General features: G+C 42.2%; 1 protein-coding gene and 1 long non-coding RNA gene across 4 annotated transcripts in view; both read right to left on the bottom strand.

Annotated features, from left to right (window-relative positions):
- LOC111247248 (netrin-1-like) overlaps nt 1-21,128 on the bottom strand; it is a 95,555-nt gene that overhangs the window by 61,586 nt on the left and 12,841 nt on the right. The window lies entirely within an intron of this gene.
- Nucleotides 1,625-19,348, bottom strand: LOC111247250 (uncharacterized). The gene is made up of 3 exons (XR_002672039.2): nt 19,223-19,348; nt 18,284-18,502; nt 1,625-1,906 (listed from the first exon to the last, which is right to left on the bottom strand). It is a non-coding gene; the product is annotated as an uncharacterized LOC111247250 (long non-coding RNA).

The raw sequence follows: 21,128 nt of genomic DNA, 5'->3' as shown, positions 1-21,128 counted from the left end.
CCATTCGATAAAAGCATAAAATGAATGTTGAGATTTTCGTTGTTGTACGTCCGGCACCACCGTTAGGCATCTTATCAGACGGAACCCGCACGAACGTGCATAGAAGTTTCGCCGTCGTCGTCGTCGTCTAAATGTCTATGCTAACTTGATGAAGACTTAAAACGAGCCGCATGGATGTATGCAAGACATGTAATACCAGTTTACATCGAAGTGTTATGGGGTTTGATATGGGCAAACGATATAGTGTTGCCCTATCTAAGAATAGTTCACATTAACGTATTTAGTACTTGACATCATTCAAATTGTGTCTGCATGAAGAAATTGAAACGATCATTCTTGGCGCGCAAATAGTGTTTCTGCAAAAACTATAGCAAAATGTGTGCGTTGGCTATAGACCATATTTCAAAACAAAATAAAGTGCTAAATAAATAAGCTTAAATTTGCTATACATTTTTCACACAAGCAATTCGTATATCCTACTATTGTCAAGCAATACCGTAGCTCATATACTCATAGACAAGCCATGGCTGGTCACCGTAATCTTATTCATTCTGAGCTACATATTCTATAGATTCCAGTATCCATTGCATTATAAAATCTGCAATTGAATTAAAAAATTCTTGTCGCCGTGTTGGCATAGACACCTCACGATATATAAGGCAAAAGCCTCCAACTTCAACCCTTGAATACCTACGGCCTAACATGTGTGAATACGTAGAGAAGGTCTAGAAAAGGTTTCTAAAGGAAGCTCTTCCAGACTGAACGGACGTGCAATGTACAATGGATATCGATAAAATGGTTAGCTGAGATATATGGTCTGGCTAACGCACGTGCTTTTTTTCTGTACGTGCCGATGGCCGACCACAGCAAAGTAAATGCAAAACCCTTAAAATCTTATAGTATCCCTATAAGATATTTTATAGAGGACAAGGCTATGTGTTGTATACTCTAGCACGGCTTGTTAGAGCGGGCTGGATCAATAGAGCGTGGGCTTTTACGAACGGAAGCTCAGACGCTTCTAGGAGATCAGAACAGCTGGGTGCATCGCCACAACAGCTGATCGGCACTGCCTGAGCGAATGCATTGGTCGGAAAAGCCAAATATCGCTGATACCAAAGTCACTCTCTGTGAACGCCTACGTACCTCTCGTCTACCATTGAACAGGGAAAACCGTAATTATTTCCACAAGCATTATCATCATCATGAGGATGCTGGTCTGTTGTTTCACGCTCAGACACTATATATTTTGTCGCAGAAGAAATAAAATTCGAGAACAACACGCTACGGAAGGTATTTCGGAGAATCGCTGACGATTCTATCGAGAATTGCCTAGCTTAAAAAGTATACAATTGGTTTAGAACAATCTTACCTTGTGTTTTCGCTATCTCCGATCTCACTGTAAAAGCAATATTTCCTGAGGCGCGTAAAGTGGCTATCCTTAGAATCCTTCAAGTCCTGTTCATTGCGCTAAATATCAGCCACGATTAAACCGATTAGAATATTATTCATATAGACAGACAGTCAGACCATTCGTGTAGGTTTCCCTAGTTATTATTTGTGTTAGACTTTGACTACTCCAGACGTGGCGAAGATATGAATCATTTAACGCACTGACTGCCTCATACGTATGGATCTAACGCTAGTCATACGCGATATGTAAACAAATGATTTTTGCAGGACGGGCAAAAAAAATAGGCACGCTGCGGACCTTTTTCTTCATAAAGCGAGTACATGTGCGGCCGGAAGGCAGGCTTTGGTCATGGCAAACAACTTGTAACAAAGGACGCTGAAGTTTTTGAGGTAAGTTATAGGTTGACTATACAAGTAGTCGCGTATGACAGGTCTCCCTTTTCGCTAACCTTAGCGCGAGCTTCCAACGTCCTATTTTTCTCTCAAAGGCTTTTCGCTGAAATGAAATTTCACAACTTTAGAGGAAAGTCGCACTATCGCAATCTAACTAAAAGCAATATGCAATAGTACGAAGTCTCAGCAATACCAGGAAGACCGGACGCCCCTAAAAAAGGGTTACGATATATACACCCAACTCTCTAATACGCATATCGATTATGTATCTATAGTTGAGAACAGAGTGGAAACAGCTTTCTTTAGTTGTGTAATTACCTGTTTCCTTACCTCAAATAAATAAACGCATATGAACATTAAATAGGGCCCTACATTTATGGCTGTATACGCCTGTTGTGTCTCTAATGAACGTTTGGTCGAGAAACCCTGTCAGGTCAAAGACTATCTGCTATTAACTCTTTTCAAGAAGCCGATTGAATCCGATCTTTTCGATCCGGTGACCAACTGTGTAACGTGAGGCTTCTATCAGTTTTACATTTATACGTCTTAGGACAGCTTCATATTGCGCTATCCGGCCTTCGCATGTATCGGTTCTCAAGACCGATTCTCGGTAGTAAGTGCCCCACTATGTTGAATTTCGTTTCCTACTTACGCAGTTCATAAGTAACAGGCCACCAAGCACATTCGCTTTCCTCATAAACATACGATACACGTAGATGTATTTTCGCCAACTGATGATCATCAGTAACTATAATCAAACGACAGCACATACAGAACATAACGGTAGCGGCCTTACGCGTTTTGCTACTACTATCGTTGTTATTGTCACAACATAGTGAAGTGACATTACAGCGGAACGTCGTAGCAGGCGCTAGACGTACGCAACATGCTATATAGTTATATACGAGCGTGTCGTATTGATCAGACGTCAGCGACGGCCACGGCGACAGGCACGGCAATGGGCCGGTTTGTGTTTGTGAACAACAACAACAACAACAACAGCAGCAGCAGCAGCCGCCGCCGCCGCCGCCTCCGTTTTGCTACCAACATTTCTTCGTCTTTGTTTGTGCGATTGTGTCCGTCTGTCTATAGGTGAACTTCTCCCTTCTTTCTTAGAGGGGCCCATAGTATAGCCGCGCGATGTGATTTATCGATGAACGAATCCACCCCGAAGTGGTTTGTCATATTGCCGTAGACACCAGTGCTACTCGTGGCTGCGAAAGCAGACGCCAGCGGCATCGGCGGACGGTACTATAGAGGTTAGAGGTATTAGAGGCAACCGTTCACTCAATATTGGTACCAACACCAGTTACTGGTAACTGGCCAAACGAGCCCAATGGGCTTTTTTGGCCTTCTCGGATAATCTCCTGGCTCGCGACTAAAACCAGCACGCGCTGGCTGATAGGAAGAAGAGAGAAAAAAAACAAAATTACTTACTGTGTCTCTGCGATAATAAGCTTGTAGAAAGCGAGCGAGGGAGAGACCACTGAAGATACATATTGGTTTCAACGCGGACAATGTTTAGCTAAAAACGTCGTGTAGATGAACGCGCACGGAAAGCGTTTACGGTGACGGCAACATGAAAAATCAGTGGTGTGGCTTTTCACAACACGTAGATTGTAAAGAAATGATGACAGTAAAACGTACCTATAATGATATTTGCGAGCTTTAATTTAGATCTACAGTGTGTAATGCACCAGCCATTGTACTGTTGTCATATTTAGAGAGAAATCCTACATTAGTTTAGTTGCTGGCTTAATCGTATTGATTTTGCCATTTAAAAAAAATAGCACTCAGATTTTCTATACTTGACAGACGCGAACGGGTGCAAGAGCTATACGGAAAGCTCAACCAACAACACGATCCATAGCTTCAACCCATTAGTACAGTACACGACTGGTCTCTTTAGATCACTGGGCTAATTTAATTATCAACTGGGGATGCCCGAAAACTAGGGTCAATTGAATCGATCGATGCGTTTGCGAATGCAGTAGTGCGATTGACGAGATCATTTGACTGGACGTTATTTTACGGCAGAGTCAATATCCAATTATTTCCTGCCTCACGTAAAGCAATCATCATCAGACACAGCTAGAGGATCAAACCAGGACAAGCTGGACACGCATGGTATGGAAACTAGCTTATAGATCAGAAATCGCCTAGTAGAACATATGAATAGAGAGAGAGAGAGAGAGAGAGAGAGAGAGAGAGAGAGAGAGAGAGACTTAAGCAGTGGAATCTACAACATTAATGCACGTAGGAAAGGGAACTTAATTTCGAGGAAAATAAGTAAGTTCAATTAGCCGAAAAGATTTTGCGCTATTGTGCCTAACACTCATTTCACACTTAAGTCGCATCTAGATATTAAAAAAAGTATGTGGCAAAACATGGTGAAACCGCTCACGCTAACTTCAACTCGCAAAAATAATCATACTATCTATATACTACTAGATTTCCTTTTAAAAACATGTTCCATTAAATGATAGATTAGTATATGTTTGATTTCGACTAGCGATCAGATTAGGAAAATCTAAAAAAGAATAAAAGTAGACAGAACAATCATTGTTTTTTTTTGCCATTTTCGTTTTAGGTGAGATTTAGTATGAGCCATGTCAGAAACCGAAGTATCGAGGCCGGCATCGTTGAAATTACCTAAGGCAAAATTGAATATGTATAATACTATACTATTCCATGGGACGAACTGCACTTTTGAAGCCTTTCGTTTCTTGAAAGAAAAATTTGAAAAAAAAAAATTTATGATAGTTTAAGGTCCGATTGAAGTTTGTTGGGGGTGGGGGATCTCCACACACCCACCAACTAACACTGTTAACGAATGGTGTATTGAGAGAATGGTCACGGGTCGTGCTCGACCGAAACATTAAATGCTAAACAGCCATGGAAATCGATTGAATCAGCGAAGGTAACTTTTTTTTTTATTGAGATTTTAACACCTGTATTGACGTCTAGTATTCTACTGAGCGGTACTCCGTACCTGTATAGGTTTTATCTGAACTATCCATTAACGTAGAAGAGCGAAGAGTATATCGAGCATCAACAGAATCGTTATGGCCGTTTATTTTGATATATACTGCTACAGCCAGAGTAAACTGATGGAAAGCTGTTATCGTTTTAAGCGCGTCTAAATCAAATGACCCTCCACAACAAATCCTATACGTTCGTTCGTTCAATAGGAACTCCGTATAGGGTTCATCTTTGAACGGATCTGTAATAGCATCTGCCGATATACTGCAGACAGTCTTCTATCGTATGTTATCAGACCCTCAATCAGTCAATACATGTGTAGGCTGGTTGTATAAGTGTCGAATGTACTATAATGATATATGTTCATACATACTGATCCGCCATCAGGAACCTTAAACTATCATGTCGGTTTATCCGAACCTGTCACGGGCTGCTTAGAGGAATTAGCGCCTCCATGCGCCACATAATTAGACCCCTCTATCAAGTTCCAGCGATTCACAAAATAGTTTTAAAATTTCTACTATGCAGCGGATATATTCAGTTGATGACTGAATATTGTCATGATACAGCAAAGCTGACTCTGCTAAATCCAAGGCCTACAATGTAATCGACAGCTGCTACTGCTGCTGCTGCTACTACCACGTTTTTGTGTACACTGTGCCGTTCTTGAGAAATCTGTTTCCTCGCTGAATTGCAAAACCCAATGTGTGTGTGTGTGTGTGTGAGTGTGTAAATACATCGAATGTTTTAATAATAAGTACTATGACAATAGGCCAGCGGTATTTGGACACGAACTAACATTTTCTTTTCAGCTAAATGGTAAGTGTTTGCAAAATCCAAGCAACGCGGTTTATAAAGAAAAGACTGTTTCTTGCATGAGACTGTGATATCATTGTCTGTCAATAGAAAGGGTGGCAGGACATGGAGTCGGTCGAGGACTGTCTTTGTTATTAATTATCTAAAGATATTCGTGCTATAAACAAAGTAGTAGTATGACTATCTGTTGTGAACGGTATATTTCATGCAGTGTTCATAATTCATGGAGACAAAATAAACGGGGATTAACAAAGCTACTTGATCCATACAAGGTCGCAAGGATCCGATACCAGGCCACAGTGATCTGCTTATGATACTTCGTCAACTGCGATAGCTGCAGAAATCAATTTGTGCAACTGATTACCGAATATTCAAGGCAGAACTTTGGTTGGTGTTTGTAAAAATGGTCATGTACCTGTTTCAATACAACAAACATCAGCTCCAATAAACCTGCTTTTCCGAAACACGTGTCTATATATAGACAGACATGTTAAGAGGAAAGTCACAGGAGTTTGTGAGCATTTAACCGTTATCTGCATGTAGAAACTTCACCGAAAGGATAGCTGAGGTCGGTACCTATGCGCAATCCGCTTAGAGAGGGATCGAAATGATCATCGTACAGTGTACGCTGTTACCACATAACAGTACCACGAACACAATCGCCCACTTCTTTTTGACTCTTCAACGCTATTTTTCTTACTTCAAACAATTCTTCTACTGGCCGTGACAAATTATAGCCGCTAGCATCAGCGCATCTCTTTCCTGTCTTTAGGAGTGTCACCGTAAACAGCCGGTGCCGTCTGGGACCGGAAAAACGTTTTTTGGATCAACAGACCTTTTCCTGTTTTTAGTGAAGCAATTTTCATTGACCATTACAACTGCGACCACAGTGAAACAACTCCTGCCTATAAGTATTACAACATATATGTATATATATATTCAAATGACATGAGCATCGCTACTATCGTTGTTGGTAGCATCAACACCAGCGTGAAGGTGAGGAAGATAGAAACAGTGAAGAGCGAGGCTTTCTCACACGCTGTCTTCTTCGTTGCGGCTTCTACTGGTCGCTGGATTTCTCGCTATCCGTTTGTCTGTCGTTCTTTCGCCCCGTAGAACATCGTTCCCCTTTTTCTTGCTTCCGCTCAACCATCTGCTAGAAACACTGCTAGTATTAATCTCTGTTTGCTTATCGGCGGTAGCTACTGCGGCGTTGTCGTCGCCATTGCTACCGTTATACCCGTTAACGCTACGCCTAACAGCTCGAGCTAGTAAGGGCAACAGTACGGCGCAGAGCCATCCCGCGGCTCAATCTGATCGACGACGAAGACGACAACAACAAGAGCGAGGTACCAGCTCCATCACCGCTACGATCATCATTACCTATTATACAAGTAGACACATGCCACTCACCATCATCATCGTCATCGTTAGCATTAACTGTCGTCATAGAGGTGTCAACGGCAGTGATAACAGTCGCAGAGAAATAGCGGAACCGTACGATAGGAAAAGAACGACGCTAGATCGTTCGCATATATCTCTGATACCGTCGTACTGTTGGTTATGTGGAGGATGTTAGGACGACCGCAATATTGGCAACAACACAAACAACGACAACAACAGTAGCGTCAATGACGATAACAACGACATCAACGTCAAAGTAAACGCCGCCCAAGCGTAGGCTGTATTTTGAGCGAGCGTTTGGGAGAGGCTTGACGCAGGAGTGAAGGTAGACACAATGCAATTTAATCGAAGACGACGCCGGGTGGTAAAAAGTGGCTAGGAAATAAATCTAGCCTTGGTACAAATCGTCGTAGAGTGACCTGCGGGCGACATTGAGAAGCTACAGATGTGCGAAGAAATAGACGAAGTTAGGATACAGTGGTACAGCGGCTGCCTTTACGGCTTCTGCCGCTACTATAGTTGCTGCCACGATAATCCAACGTTGTTGGTGTGCGTATGACCTCAGCACACATCACTCAAGACAATTAAGGCTGAAAAATCGAATTGAGGCGTACCACAGTACTAATGGGAAGCGCGGCCTACTTAAAGGCCTGTATACCGGTGGCAATACTAGATTGAAGGTCTGGGTGTGCATGCGTGGTGCGTGTGGGCATGTCCAAATGCGCCTTTATATAGACTCTGTGCCTAGACGAGGCTAGGTACGACTTAGCAACGGCTGTGGGCGGGAGGAGAAGCCTTGGGTGTGCCTGTTTCGACCAGTCGATGTAGAATACAATACCAGGATGAGTCAAGGAATAGATAGAGCACACTGGTCAGACCGAACGTAGGGCTTAAAAGGAGAGATGTTTAGATACAAATCAAAAGAAATTCAGATAGAGAAATGCGCCAAAGAATTGTTTCATTCAGACGTGCTTAGCTGCTACATTATGGGTGCGTAAAGGTAAGCAATGTTGTTGTATCGTACTATACAGTACTGGCCATAATAATGATGTCCAATTTGACAGCTTAATAGGGCATTCGCCTTTGGCTTGAAAATAATAATAGCAGATGAGGTGCGGAACGTATTCTTCATCAACTGAAGATGCCGTCTCTGCCGAGCTGCAACTATGTGGGGCATTTCGGCAGTACTAACTAAAAGCAGGTTAAACATAATACGGTATATAACCCACATAGAGAAAGCTAATACTTGTTGAGTGACATTATAGAGTGTAACAAAACGTCAAAGAGAAACAAAAAAAAAAATGGGAACACAATATTAGAGCATCCCATTATGACAGTTCGATCTGCCACACGTTAAAATGGCGTCGTTCTGGATACGGATTCAAGCTGGGGCATAATGAAAGCCATTACAATAGGTCTCATCTATGGAGCTGAAAGCCTTGACTAAAGGATAATTCTGTTTACAGACAAACGCGATTCATTAATTGCGTAACATATACCCCTGTCATATACAACGCAACGCCAGATTAGGTGCAGGGCGCTTCAATGGTACAGGATTTCACGGGCCGGTAAGCCTACGCCAGACAAATGGCTGAAAAATTTACTAATACGGTTTCCAGCGTGTGTTTATTTGCAGTTTAAACGCAGTGTTTTTACCCATTGGCATTTATAAAGCATATCCTACCTACCGAACGGGCTGAGAAGGTTACAACGATAGGACAATGTCGAAACCGTCTGACTTCTACTTAAACATGTTGATAAAGTAGCGCCTTTTCGGTTGAGCAAGTTGTCCCGACAACTATAAACGTGCGCCAATCTCTGTTCTATCGAAGGCTTCTTTGTGTATGGTAAGGATGGAAGAGAAAAGTAGCTGAAACAGTTCGGAACGTTTTCAAATGTCTCGAATGCATAATGAGGTGATAAAAAAATGACTTTATGTTTCACTTTAGTGTGAAATTACCTTTGAATTTCAGCTTTTGAAGGTAACGATTTTTCTCTATGCGGGATATAAGCACGAGTACCAATTGCAGGAATAGAAAGGTACTCTAATCGAAGGTCCTTCACGTGAATACGCTAGACTTTGAAGGCGCGATATGATCTATTTAAAGAGATACGTCTTTACGAGAGGTATATTGTTTAGCAAAACATAAACACAAGAGCGGGCATAATGAAACAATATGCCGAAAAGGCATAAAAAGACGAGAGGTTTATGTATTGGAACTGTCGTACCATCGAGAATCGACCTATCGTTGATCATTTTTTTCATGCCTACTTTTATCAAGCAGAACGCATGGCATATATTTGTAATGCGTCTAATAGTCGTGGCAATGATTAGTACTCCATTCAGTATTGCCGGCAAGCATTAGTTCAGACCGTATTGATATAGGGGCTTTTTTGAATAATCCGCTATAATGAAAAACAAAATGTGTACACGTTACGGTTCGGCTAAAATTTCAGTAATTGCTAGATTAGGTATTATCAGTATAAGATAGCATCAGAAGCAGAATTTAGGCATCATTGGAAGTTTATTTCAATGCCAACTTATGGTTACTGCATATATATGATGGCTTTTTTGGCTGGAACGTTAATTTTTAGTTACGTATTTTTTGCTCATGCTCATATGTCAATTATATTCGTATCGGCACTGTGTTTTATAGGTTTTGCCAATAAGTTGAACAAGAACGATATGAGTTTTTAAAAATTGCAAAAATACCAAATGCTGCTCTAGATAAAAATCTATGATTTCTCGCTTATTAATCCTAGATTCGTTAATAGCCATCGAAACGACGAATGAATGAATGAACGAAATACTCTTCGATAGTTCAGGTGGGTAGATGTTGGCCACGTTTAAGTTAGTGAACTTAGCATGAGATACGACGCATTCGATTTTTTGTACTTTGCCGCCGACGAAAATAATTACCATCGAAGTTAGCAAGGGCATTTCACTAAATCTTCTGAATGTCATGAGTGGTTTCTGTTTTGTGGTGGGCATATACCATTTTCCCGCATCACCATGACTATGTAGAACGGCTAGTTTTTGATAAGGACGTCTCGAATAGATTCTTTCAAAAAATGTGCTTGGTCCGCGTTTCTCCGCGTTCACGTCACAGTAACTACGGTGTTAAAATAACGTTACGTTAGTGCAACTATAGAGAATGCAGGTTTATACACCTCTTCAAGGAAGCAAACCAATAAGTGGTCTATCTTCTATCTACTTCCGTGTGGTTTAGCTAGCGACGTTCATTGATGCCGTTACGCCACGCTATTGCCGCGTCGGTAGTAACGCTCTGACGCCGGACCGCCAACTCTCGTCGGACAGCTAAACGTATCTACCGTAGGAGCGACTAGGAGACATAACCAATATATGGCACATTTGCAACTTGAATAATGTAAGCTACTAACAGAAACAAAGAAATTTTGAGGCATTATTAAGCCGTCATAGGTCAATCTTAAACGCTGTCACCGACTACAAACATACAACAAATACACGAAACAATGCCTAGACATGTAGGGAAAAGCTAATAAATATGACTTTTCTTTTGCATTTTCCTTACTGTCGATTCATTAAGAAAATAGATTTTAGGACTAGTGCAATGGGGCCATTCTATATATATATATATGCATATATGCGTGTGCAGGCCGTGTTGTAGTATAGTTCTGTACTCCGTCACCATTTGAAGAATGAATCGGGAACTTTTTTTAGCGGCCTGTTTCTACGATTCTCTCCTCATCTATTGGTATCGGGCTTACCATTGGTCTTCGCGTGCATTTATTTTGGTGGTAACTGTCAACTACATGGATTATAGCGGCACACTGCGTGTGGCCTGCGCCATATCAGTAACCGTTAGGTGCGCAGATATAACAGCTATGTTGGTAAGATAGTAGGTGTTAGCATCGTTAACAAGGCTTCTCTTAGCTTGGAAAAGGGTGAACGATACGAGGAATACTTGATTGAACTACAATAGTTGGTTACATTGTTACATTGTCGACTGGTTACATTGTCAGGATGTCCCGACAAGAGCTGGCCGGGGCGCTAGAATCGCCAGAGCCCCTTCGATAGAATTACTCACATTGCGGTAATGAGATTTGACAAAAACATGTTATATATAAAGTACCAGCGGCACCTACGTGGCCATCGCGTGCGGAGCGCCAGGTTGTTCGGTCGAGCATCAAAGAAAAATAATGACATCAGTAGAGCAAAAAAGGCTCTGTTTCGTCGAAGGTATTTGCGGCTATCACAGGATCTTGGACAATTATCTCGACGGTTGTTTTTGCACAAATCTATGTTTATATTCTTAAGGAACAAGCATAATTACGTTGAGTAAACAACCAAAACTGACAGCTGAAAGTAAAAACATCTCGAGTAAAAATGGAGCCCAACGGCAGGTTAGACTAATCTAGTGAGTAAATGCCATAGGCAATAGCCACGATGGCCTGACATATTGCATTGCTATATGCCCTTGGTTGCAGATCGGGAATCACTAAGAATCGACATCATTATAACAATCATATTGCAATTTAAATGTTATGTATATGCGTTTACAGATGATAAAAGGACGACATTGTTATGACGTTTACCAGTCCCAGATTTGAATCACATAGTCTCAATTGCCATTAAGTCATTTACAGTCTATAGGGGATATCGGCGGGCTCCCCTGCGATACGTTTTTCACGTAGCTAACAATAGCATTAAGTGTACCACCAGCATCACTATAATGACAGGAAAAGCCAACTAACCAGCAACAATAGCAGACGACCTTAATGGCTCTGTACTTGCTGTCCAACGCGTCGCTTATTTGTCTCTAATTTTCCCATTTTACGTTCCCTTTTGTCCTCCCATCTTTTCTTCGAGGTGAACCATAGCCGAAACAGCTTTGCGGCGCCAACAGCAGTAGCAACGATTTAACCAATTACCAATTTGGCGGGTGGACCTCGGTTTTGGTTTGTTCATTTTTTTATGTGGGAGTACGGGGCTCGACCAACTCTTGCCGTGTTACAGCTTTTGATACAGAGCCGTGAGCGCAATAACTACAACATCACACCGACAGTGACGGCGGCCAGAACGCCAAAGTCAGCAGAAAAAGCAAGCAGTTATAGTGGGACCGGCGGAAAAACCAGCCAAGAGGACGAAGCTCAAACCCGTATCCACCCTCGCAGCCATCAGAGCCCCTGCCTCTCGCACGTCGCTAGTTATACTTGATTCGCTTCACGTTGACTCAATAATACGGCAACGGCAACGGCAGCAGCGTCGCCAACAACAACAAAATTAATAAAAGCAATAACGATAGCAGCCGCAGACGCGGCGCTGGTGGCAGCAGCAGCTTAGCGATGGCGACCCGGACAGCAGGGAGACGAAAACAACATGATACGAAGAAAAAAAATTAGAGCGTTGCCATAACTACAGAGGCAGCACTTACCGTATCGCAAATTGCCGCTGGTGGTAAACCGTCACAATCGTTAACGCTATGGTTGTTGAATTTGCATTGTTCAGTGTCAAGCCAAACGTGCGTTGATGTGCGTATATGTACAGTATTTACATATATATATATATATAGCAGATTTACCTAACTTTGTTGTTGACACCTCACAGCCGTTACCTGCTCTTGGGTTATATAGCAGGAGACGTATAGTTATCCATAGATAAATATACCGGCATAACTTCGCAAGCTCGTTAAACGGCTTAATATGACCCTGCGTTTATTGTTCATTTTTAATGAATCAATGAGCTTCGTTTTGTCCCGAGCCGCTGTGACCGTCATTTCAGTAAAATTTTTCCAGTCCCTGAGTAAATGATCAAGACAACAATACAGATACTTCGTCCGTCTACGAATAAAATTATATGGACAGTTTGTGTCGCCACGAGCAGTGCGTGCAGCTGTTGGTTGAAAGTCTCGTTTCTTGAATGGTTATGTGAGTTCATCTCGTTTCACATTTGTTTGGTCAGGGTAGGTGAGCGAAAGTGACGCAGTGCTTACGCTGCTATTTCGTGCGCGTATGAGACCTGGGCGAGCGAAAACTGAAGGCAGGCCATCATTGGCCGCCTTCTTTGTGAAGACGTTGTCAGAATGCCTTATGATCGTTGGCGCGTTAGGTTTTTCTTTGGGCAGCGAAAGCCCTTCAGGTTTTCACCAAGTCACTCATCGTGTAAAAGGGAACAGCGAAAGAAGGGTGTAAACATGAACCAGGCCCGAAAGTTGCGACACATTTCAAATAAAGTGAATTTAATTATAATAGCTCTGTCAATTAGCTCCTTCAGTATCGCTAGCAGTGTATTAAATTAATGAACTCTTATATTAGATTTTACAAAACAGCACATATTGATATTCCACCTTCTCGTAACTTGTTGTACTGTATCGTATATAATTGTTTGATAGCAAATAATCAAAGCATCTGATGAACCGTGTGCACACAGAATTTGGGCTTGTTTGTGATACATTAAAAGGCACTATATTTTCATTGGACCTGTTTTTTTTTCGCCACTGACATTCAGCTTGAGTGAAACACGCCTTTGAACTTGGTTCTTTCTTCTCGTGTTTTTTGTAGTTCACTTAGATCTTTTGGAAGATGACAAGCTGACCCTGTAGCCCTACGCGTCCCTACTGACCCCATATCATCCTTGTAACAGCAGCGATAGCAGTTGCAGATAAAACGGCCTGATTTTTAGCGTCGTTAACTTAGAAGGTCGTTTTGGCCGACGAGTGACTGACTGCATGGCCGCAGCCTTACGGGAGCTCGCGTTTCATAATACCCAGAAGCAATGCGTCGTCGGCAGCATTGAGAGGAATACTTTGTTGCCCTTGAAGACTGGGGTATAGCGAGCGCGCCGCAATTGGCTTTTTGCTCGTTGCACAGCCGAAACGAATCTCTTTTGAAATACTCGGATGATTTGTCCTGTCACTGCTTATTCACAAATCAAGCCGACAACTTCGTTCGATGCTGCGAAAAAGAGCGAAGCACATCCAGCCGAACCATCGACTTCGGCCGCGCGTTAGGTGTGACTTGAGGTCGAAGAGCAACGAGGACTTTGCGTTCGTCACGTTTATGCGTCTACTGTCGGAAAGGCGTACAGCGCACTCAGTCCGCCTCTACTTAGACCACTACAAAACTTTGGGCCTTATGAGACGAGAGGAAAGGTGAGCAAAAGTGCGAGCATTAAAGAAACGCGTTGCCTTTCCCCAATACGCACTAGGTTCCCCACGTCATGCTATAGAAACATCGTATTCGAATAGGGGAACGCTTTTGGTGCGGTTGGAGAATCGCAGCTGGTAGCAGCACAAAGGCGATATCAGCATATTGCCATATACAGAAGATGTTAGGAAAATTGCGGGGCGACTTCATCTTTGGACAATAGCACAATTGACACGTGTGTAGGATGTTTTCTTCTGACGTAAAAGTGGTAGTCAAGAGTTTTGTTAGGCTTCAGTAGGTCGTTACTTTTAACCAATATATATAAATTACCATTAAAGCCATCTAGTCTTGTTCGCCCCGTCTTTCGTTAAGCAAGAAGTGAGATCTATTTAATGTCTAACATTATTGTTTGACGACTGCAGCAATAACTGCAGTAGATAGCCAACGCTTGAAATGCCGTGACGAGGTTTGCCAGCGTGACCCGCACATTGTAAATCGCATCACATAGTTTAGTTCCAAAAAGTCTACTCTAGGAGTTATCAACCCGAAATGGTGATAGAACCTCGCATCAGGCAATGATAAAGGACGTGTCGTTGACCGGTCGCAGGAGAGGTTACCTGAACTGCGGGTCGCGCGAGTTCCTGCAGATTGCGCCCAATACCTTTCCATTGTTGTGGACTACACATGTAGTATATGTGCTGCCAGCTTGACTCCTACATCCCGTCTTCGTTCGGACAGATCAGTGTAGCCAGAACCTGTAACAACTCAGAAGAAAGCAGCAATAGTTTTACCCAACACTTAGACTACCTTCATGTCTGGCCACTTTGTATGCACGAATCACTGCACCAGGCGGTTGAGACATCTAGGTATCTACTGTACAGTTAACACCTGATAGGCAACTAGCGCTGCAGCCGAAATGTTCCTGTTTGGAGGGAAAGCTATTATAGCTCTCATTTTCTGTTTTTCCAAGGACTTTCGTTTTGAATCGAAAACTTCTTGACAGCGACACGTCTGGTCAGTCATTTAAAGTATGCGGAGAACTCACTTTATCGTAGTTCCGCCATAAGTCGTGGGTAGGCGAGCCCGCATGAAAATAGGCGTTCTCACCATCGCCACTATATCCACTGTAGGCGCCGATAGCCGACATCGTTGATTTTAGTATGATACGATTGATAGATGCATATGCTCACGCTCTCCGGTTGTGCAGTCCGATAAATGTTATATAATAATGTATTATTGCAGTGTTTCCTGCAAACGGCCGATTCCATGAAAAAATCGTTGGCTTCGTCGAAAGGTGGTGAGAAAGTAAAAGTAGATGCAATTGATAATTAGTTTGTGCAGGTTCACGATCCTATGCTAGAATACATCCATAATTATAATGCATTCGTAGGTATAGCAATAGAACTGTGGATAATTTACAATGTCCTAAAGCTATACAGTAGAGTGACGCACCTCGGATACCTTAGTGATCGGCATTACTAATCTGGCTTGTCACTTCCTTGAGGAGACTTTGAGCGCGCGTGCACAACATCCTGCTATTTTAAAAATCCTCACTACGATTATTACTGACGAATGCTATCAATCCGTATCTTTTAGTTTTAGTTTCTCAAAGGCGACACGGCGTGCATGGCATTTCCGAAAGTACTTCACGAAAGAAATTCATCAAAAATCCGACGCCTTAGTTTCGGACTTAGTAGCCATATAGTTCGAAAGGAAAAAATCTTCGCCTGATCACTCCCTCGATTTAGAAGCGTATCTTGTCAAAATACCAACTTGACACCTGCAGCATTGTCTTGACAACTTTGATTCAAGTTCAATAGATATGTTCATCTGTATTATAATTATTTTGCTTTGGTTTGTCATAGAACAGCGTGCCGCGATTCAACAGTCTATTTTAGTACACTAAAATTATGCAATTTTAGCTTATTTTTTCAAGTTTAGTAGTACTCAGCGTTTAATGCAAACGAACGCTTGTAATACCGTGATGAAAATGTACAAGTACCACCTGAACCGACGCCTCCTAAAGAACTAATACAATTCACGTAAAGGGGGCGTGTCGGGAAAGTTTTTCCCAGACCAGGGCAGTGCGAAAGTAAAATGTTCGTGTACCTGCCAAAACAATGAATTGCAATATTCTATATTTCTCCAAAAACATTGTAATAAGCAGGCAGCGGATCATCGAGGCTAGGCCGTACACGGATAGATAGTCGCACCAACATCCGGAGTTCATAATTACGTAAATCACACAAGACAATATTTAGGGCGCCAAGGTGGCGCAGGCAGGACAGATTTATCTGGCCACAAATGCGAACCATCTACAGCACGCTACCATCCATTGCACTTCGTCTGTGACTGTGGGCAGCCTCTAGTGGTTGGTAAGTCGCAATGGCTTGGGCAGTTCTGTACCCATCTATTACTGATTGAAGTCGAGATTGACGTCAGTCTCCATGCCACCTTCAGAGAACGTGTACTTCGTCTGACATCTTGACATTCGACAAATTGTCGCCAAATCGTAAACACCGTGAGCGACTGCCAGAGATGCAATACGCTGGCTAGAGCTCTGTGTTGAAGAAGTTTACTTCTGCGTCAGATCTCGAAGGGCTTTTCGACGTCTGGGAACCACTTGAAATCGAAGGTAGGAAAAGGTCAAGTAGCTGCAAATTCAAGCCCTAAAGTTCTTTCCCTAACGACCTGTATTATGTATAATAAACGCATGTAGCCACAGCCAGCCCAATATGCGATTCAGTACTACCTGTGTCTCGAAGCTGGTAGCTCATTCGTGAGATATGTCTGTCTTATAATCGTGTCATCCTTTTTTAACCTACGCGCTATGAAGCGACTGCAATATGGAACGTTCATTTGTAGTCAAGAAACTTATCTTGTCGACGTTAACAAACGACGTTGCTCTATCTCATGGTCGGGACAGTATAAAAGAGTTACGACCCGTACAGGGAAATGTGTCGATTCCTACAAGCCGCCAAAATGATGCCCCTATGACCCAACCATATAAATTAGTGGGGCTTATACACTGGTGAGTGTGGTACGTAATTTTTTATCTGCTCTAAGTTTTGTCCACATTTTCAACTCATCGACCTTTTCGTTTCGCAGCTTATCTCAAGCTATTCACCTATTAACTATATACAGACATAGAGAATAGTAAGACCGGATCACTATCAGAGATAAAAAATACCTAACAACTGATAATGGTCAACGACTAGAAAGTGGTCCAGGAGGCGGGTCGAACGACTACAAAGTCAGCACTATCAAATGTGTGTCTTATAGCAGCTAACCACGAACTGCTACTTATTAACTTCTGAAAAGCGTTTTTGGCCGGCGACCGTAACTTGTTGATTAATTACGTCTAGAAACATCGAAACGCTTTGCTTGTTGGAAGCTACATATGCGTTGGTGAAAGATGGTAGCAGATTCGCTGGGAAAAATTCTATATTCTTTTGATTAGAATGCCATATTTAGTTTACCGCCAATACATAATTCAATCGATGTACCGAGTTAGTGCCATGAAACCATATTGTCAACATGACCAAAATATTTACATACACTTACGGTGTGATAAATCGCGTATTAATGTCAAATAACTGAAGACTCGGTTTAGAGTAATCAACACTTGACGTTTTTCTTCTGCAACCCCAGCGTTGAACCGACCAGAAGCTGCTAGACACGAATGGCGATGCCCAAAAATGAGACATCTGATAGGCTCTTTCGTCACAGCCGTATGATCCCGATGTGCAAGGATCTGCGTATTCAGGACCATGTTAACATACGCATACTGTAGAAAATATGCAACATCTCGTAACTTTTCGAATTTAAAATATCATATTAATAGAACCCCTACCGCTGACGTTACCCTGTTTCTGTACTGCAATGTATGCTTTCGTATGTCACTCTCACTTATCTTCAATACCTAAGAAAATTCACGCGTATAAATTAAGTTTTTAAAGTTACATAAATTCAAACCTAAAGGAGAAAAGTATATACCCGGTGAAAAGTAAACCAGTTAAAAAAAAAGATACATAATTAAAAATGCAATAATTTAAGGTGTATTTTCTGCTCTACTGAAGCATCTACCCAACTGTTCCGGTATCTCGACCTACTATTAGCTTGTCGTGGCACAAAATTATTACTGGTTTACCTTTTATTATGACGAGTTTCTCTGACCACGAGCATTACACACAAACTCTATAGTTCGCTTGTAGTGTGCATCTATCTCATTCTGCCCATTCCGTATCTCGTATTAGAACGATGTCGACCAGAGCTGACCGTTGACTACTCAATAGCGGCATCCGATTGCCAATGCCTGGTCCGTTGACAAACCGAACCGATCGCGTTTGTTGTATCTATCTCGCTAGCGCTGTTATTCTCACACGTAACAACAACATAAACATGAGCAGAGCCCGGTTCAACACTTGCCACACTCATAAGGCCACCAGAACAGTTTATGCCGGTCCGAACGGATCTGTCAAAATTACCTTGTCTGCTAATCGGCGGTAGAGACTCAAAGGAACGTTAATACGTTAGAGAAAAGGACGAATCGGCATTGATCTGCTAACGATCGTTTGACAGTTTTCCACGGAAAAGGAATGTATACGAGTAAGTATGCTTGTCTGTCAAGTTCCAACGGTATCCACAAACAGGAAAACAAGGCCAAACGTGTACCGTTAAACCTGATTTAGGTAAGTGAGAGGATATTGCTGAATAGCAAGAGGGTAAAGAACTCAATAAATCGTTCAACAAGGCTAACAGAGCTACCTATAAGCTAGTTTTAATGGTGGTTCGCTACGAAAAGGTGCGTTTCTGAGCAGCGCAATAGAATAGATTAAGCACAATTACGGTAGAATAGAATGGAAATATAAAGAAAATTATCAACAAACAAATAATTGAGGCCGGACAGTTTTGGTTCTAACCAGCTCGGTCGAATGACCGCTAACAACAACAGGTATCATTATGATTCAAAATAACATAAAAACGGAGACAATCACACCTATATAACAAATGCAGAGTTTAGCCCTAATCCAAGAATAATTTCAATATCATTTTAGGTTAGCTAATACCAGTAGATTTGTATTCATACCGCTTTTTTCCCTTGCGCATCTCCTTCGATTTATTAACAAGCAGGCCCCGCAAGCAGGCCACGCGGGCAGACATCTCCGAAGACAAATCCTGCTCTTCTCGGCTTCAATCATTCATCTTGTTCATGTGTTGCGCATCTTGTCGCGCTGTTTAGTCTGCAGGAAGTGGCATTTGACGGTTGTGGGCCAGTGTCTGTCAGCCAGCACCTGGTGCCAGACGCATTCTCTCGTCAAAAAATGCCCACGCTAGCCTATCAGTATAAGTTAGGATTCCATAATAGTGAAATCTTTACGACAGGATGTTGTACTGTTGAAGTTGTAAAAAAGTTACTGAAGTTGTTTAGCTTTATTACTACAGATCTCCGCACAGAGCTCGCTGGGTACATCTTCTGTGCACAATTTTTTATGAGTTACCTTCACTGTTGTGGACCGTCGAAAACGCATGAATTTTACAAATTGGTGACGGTATTTTGCGTGCGGCTTAAGCACTGGGGATGATCGGTCCCGGCCTGATGGCGAATAGAGAAGATCACACAGCGGACACTCAAGAACGCATAAACTGCTTTTTTGCCCTGGCTCGGCCGTATTCGCAACAAATTTCTAGTTACAATTTGTCGCCAATGTATGTACAGGATGAAGGGTTGGCACCGGCTTGGTTCTTGTTGACAGGTTCTTTCTTTAGCCTTGAATTGTTTGCGGAAGGGAGCCGTGTCCAAAGGAACGAACCTGTGAAAAATAGATATCCCATCTAGTAGAGGATAACGTGCAGGTCTCTCAAGTTAGTCATCATTGTTTCGTCGCATAACTTTATAGTTACAGGACTAGTCATGAATATGATAACTAGCCGTAATCACAGACATGTATAACAGTCATCGATGTAACTGCTGTTTTAGCAACGCTTAAATTACTTAGAAGAATAACGATAAGGAATGCTACATGTATTGCCGTCGCCTTAACAGAGTGAAGTAATCTTTGAACTAGGGAATGGTAATAGCGGGTGTATAAGTCAACTTCTAACTTAAAACTGTGAACTAACCAGCATTCGCTAAACGAATCATTGAATCGAAAACGTGCCTCATAAGAACGCATGCGGTTCTTATAGTTTCTTATTTAAACTTCATAGAACATCCAATTCCAACGACAGAGTAAGCGAATGGCCTCGTCTTGCAATGGTCTCTAAGCGCATGGTTTTTTTCCTTTCCTCTCTCTGTCCTTAGCAAAGTGCGCCAGGGGCCAATATGTCGAATGCTCATTCAATTATCTGAATTTGGACAGCAGACGTGTAGAGCCTAGGACGATGTCAGCCAGCGGTCCACCAACAATGCTGTTACTCTTACATCGTATATATCCGTACACGGGTCTACAATAAATGATGGGTAAGAGGTAAACGCTAAAGTGGCTTTTTGTCGAGGGAACGATACCACTCGGTATGATGTCAGTAACTATGGTACGTAGTAGCATAAACGGTGACTAGCGAATGGTAAATTATGCTCTGAGTCAATGCTGTGCCAAAGTGAGTTTAGCGACCATGAAATTGGTAACGCAGATACGCTACACGTGTATCTAACGTACGGTGAGTATGCATGGCTGTTGGAGCACAGGCGTCAGGCGAAAGAATAAAGATAAGTGAGACAAAGTGAGGCCTGTCACTAAGCGAACGTCAATCTAAGAAATGCTAAGTAAGAGCCAACTTAATGGAAAAGGATAAATGGTAGATGAAAAGCTGGTAATTATTAGTTAGTTCGATTCAGAAGGGCGCGATCATTTCTAACTTGAGTAAATTCGCATGTACATATGTTACGCTGTAGGTGATGGTCATGTGGGATCGGGAAGAGCACGAAACGGACAGATATGCGTAGGCATTGCTGTTTCTCTCTGTATGTCATTCATCTGGAATCTAGGACGACG

This window comes from Varroa destructor, unplaced genomic scaffold (assembly GCF_002443255.2).
Source record: "Varroa destructor unplaced genomic scaffold, Vdes_3.0 BEIS01000003.1, whole genome shotgun sequence".
Classification (NCBI taxonomy): domain Eukaryota; kingdom Metazoa; phylum Arthropoda; class Arachnida; order Mesostigmata; family Varroidae; genus Varroa; species Varroa destructor.
Note: the sequence above shows the minus strand (reverse complement) of the source record. Positions and strands in the feature narration are given on the sequence as shown.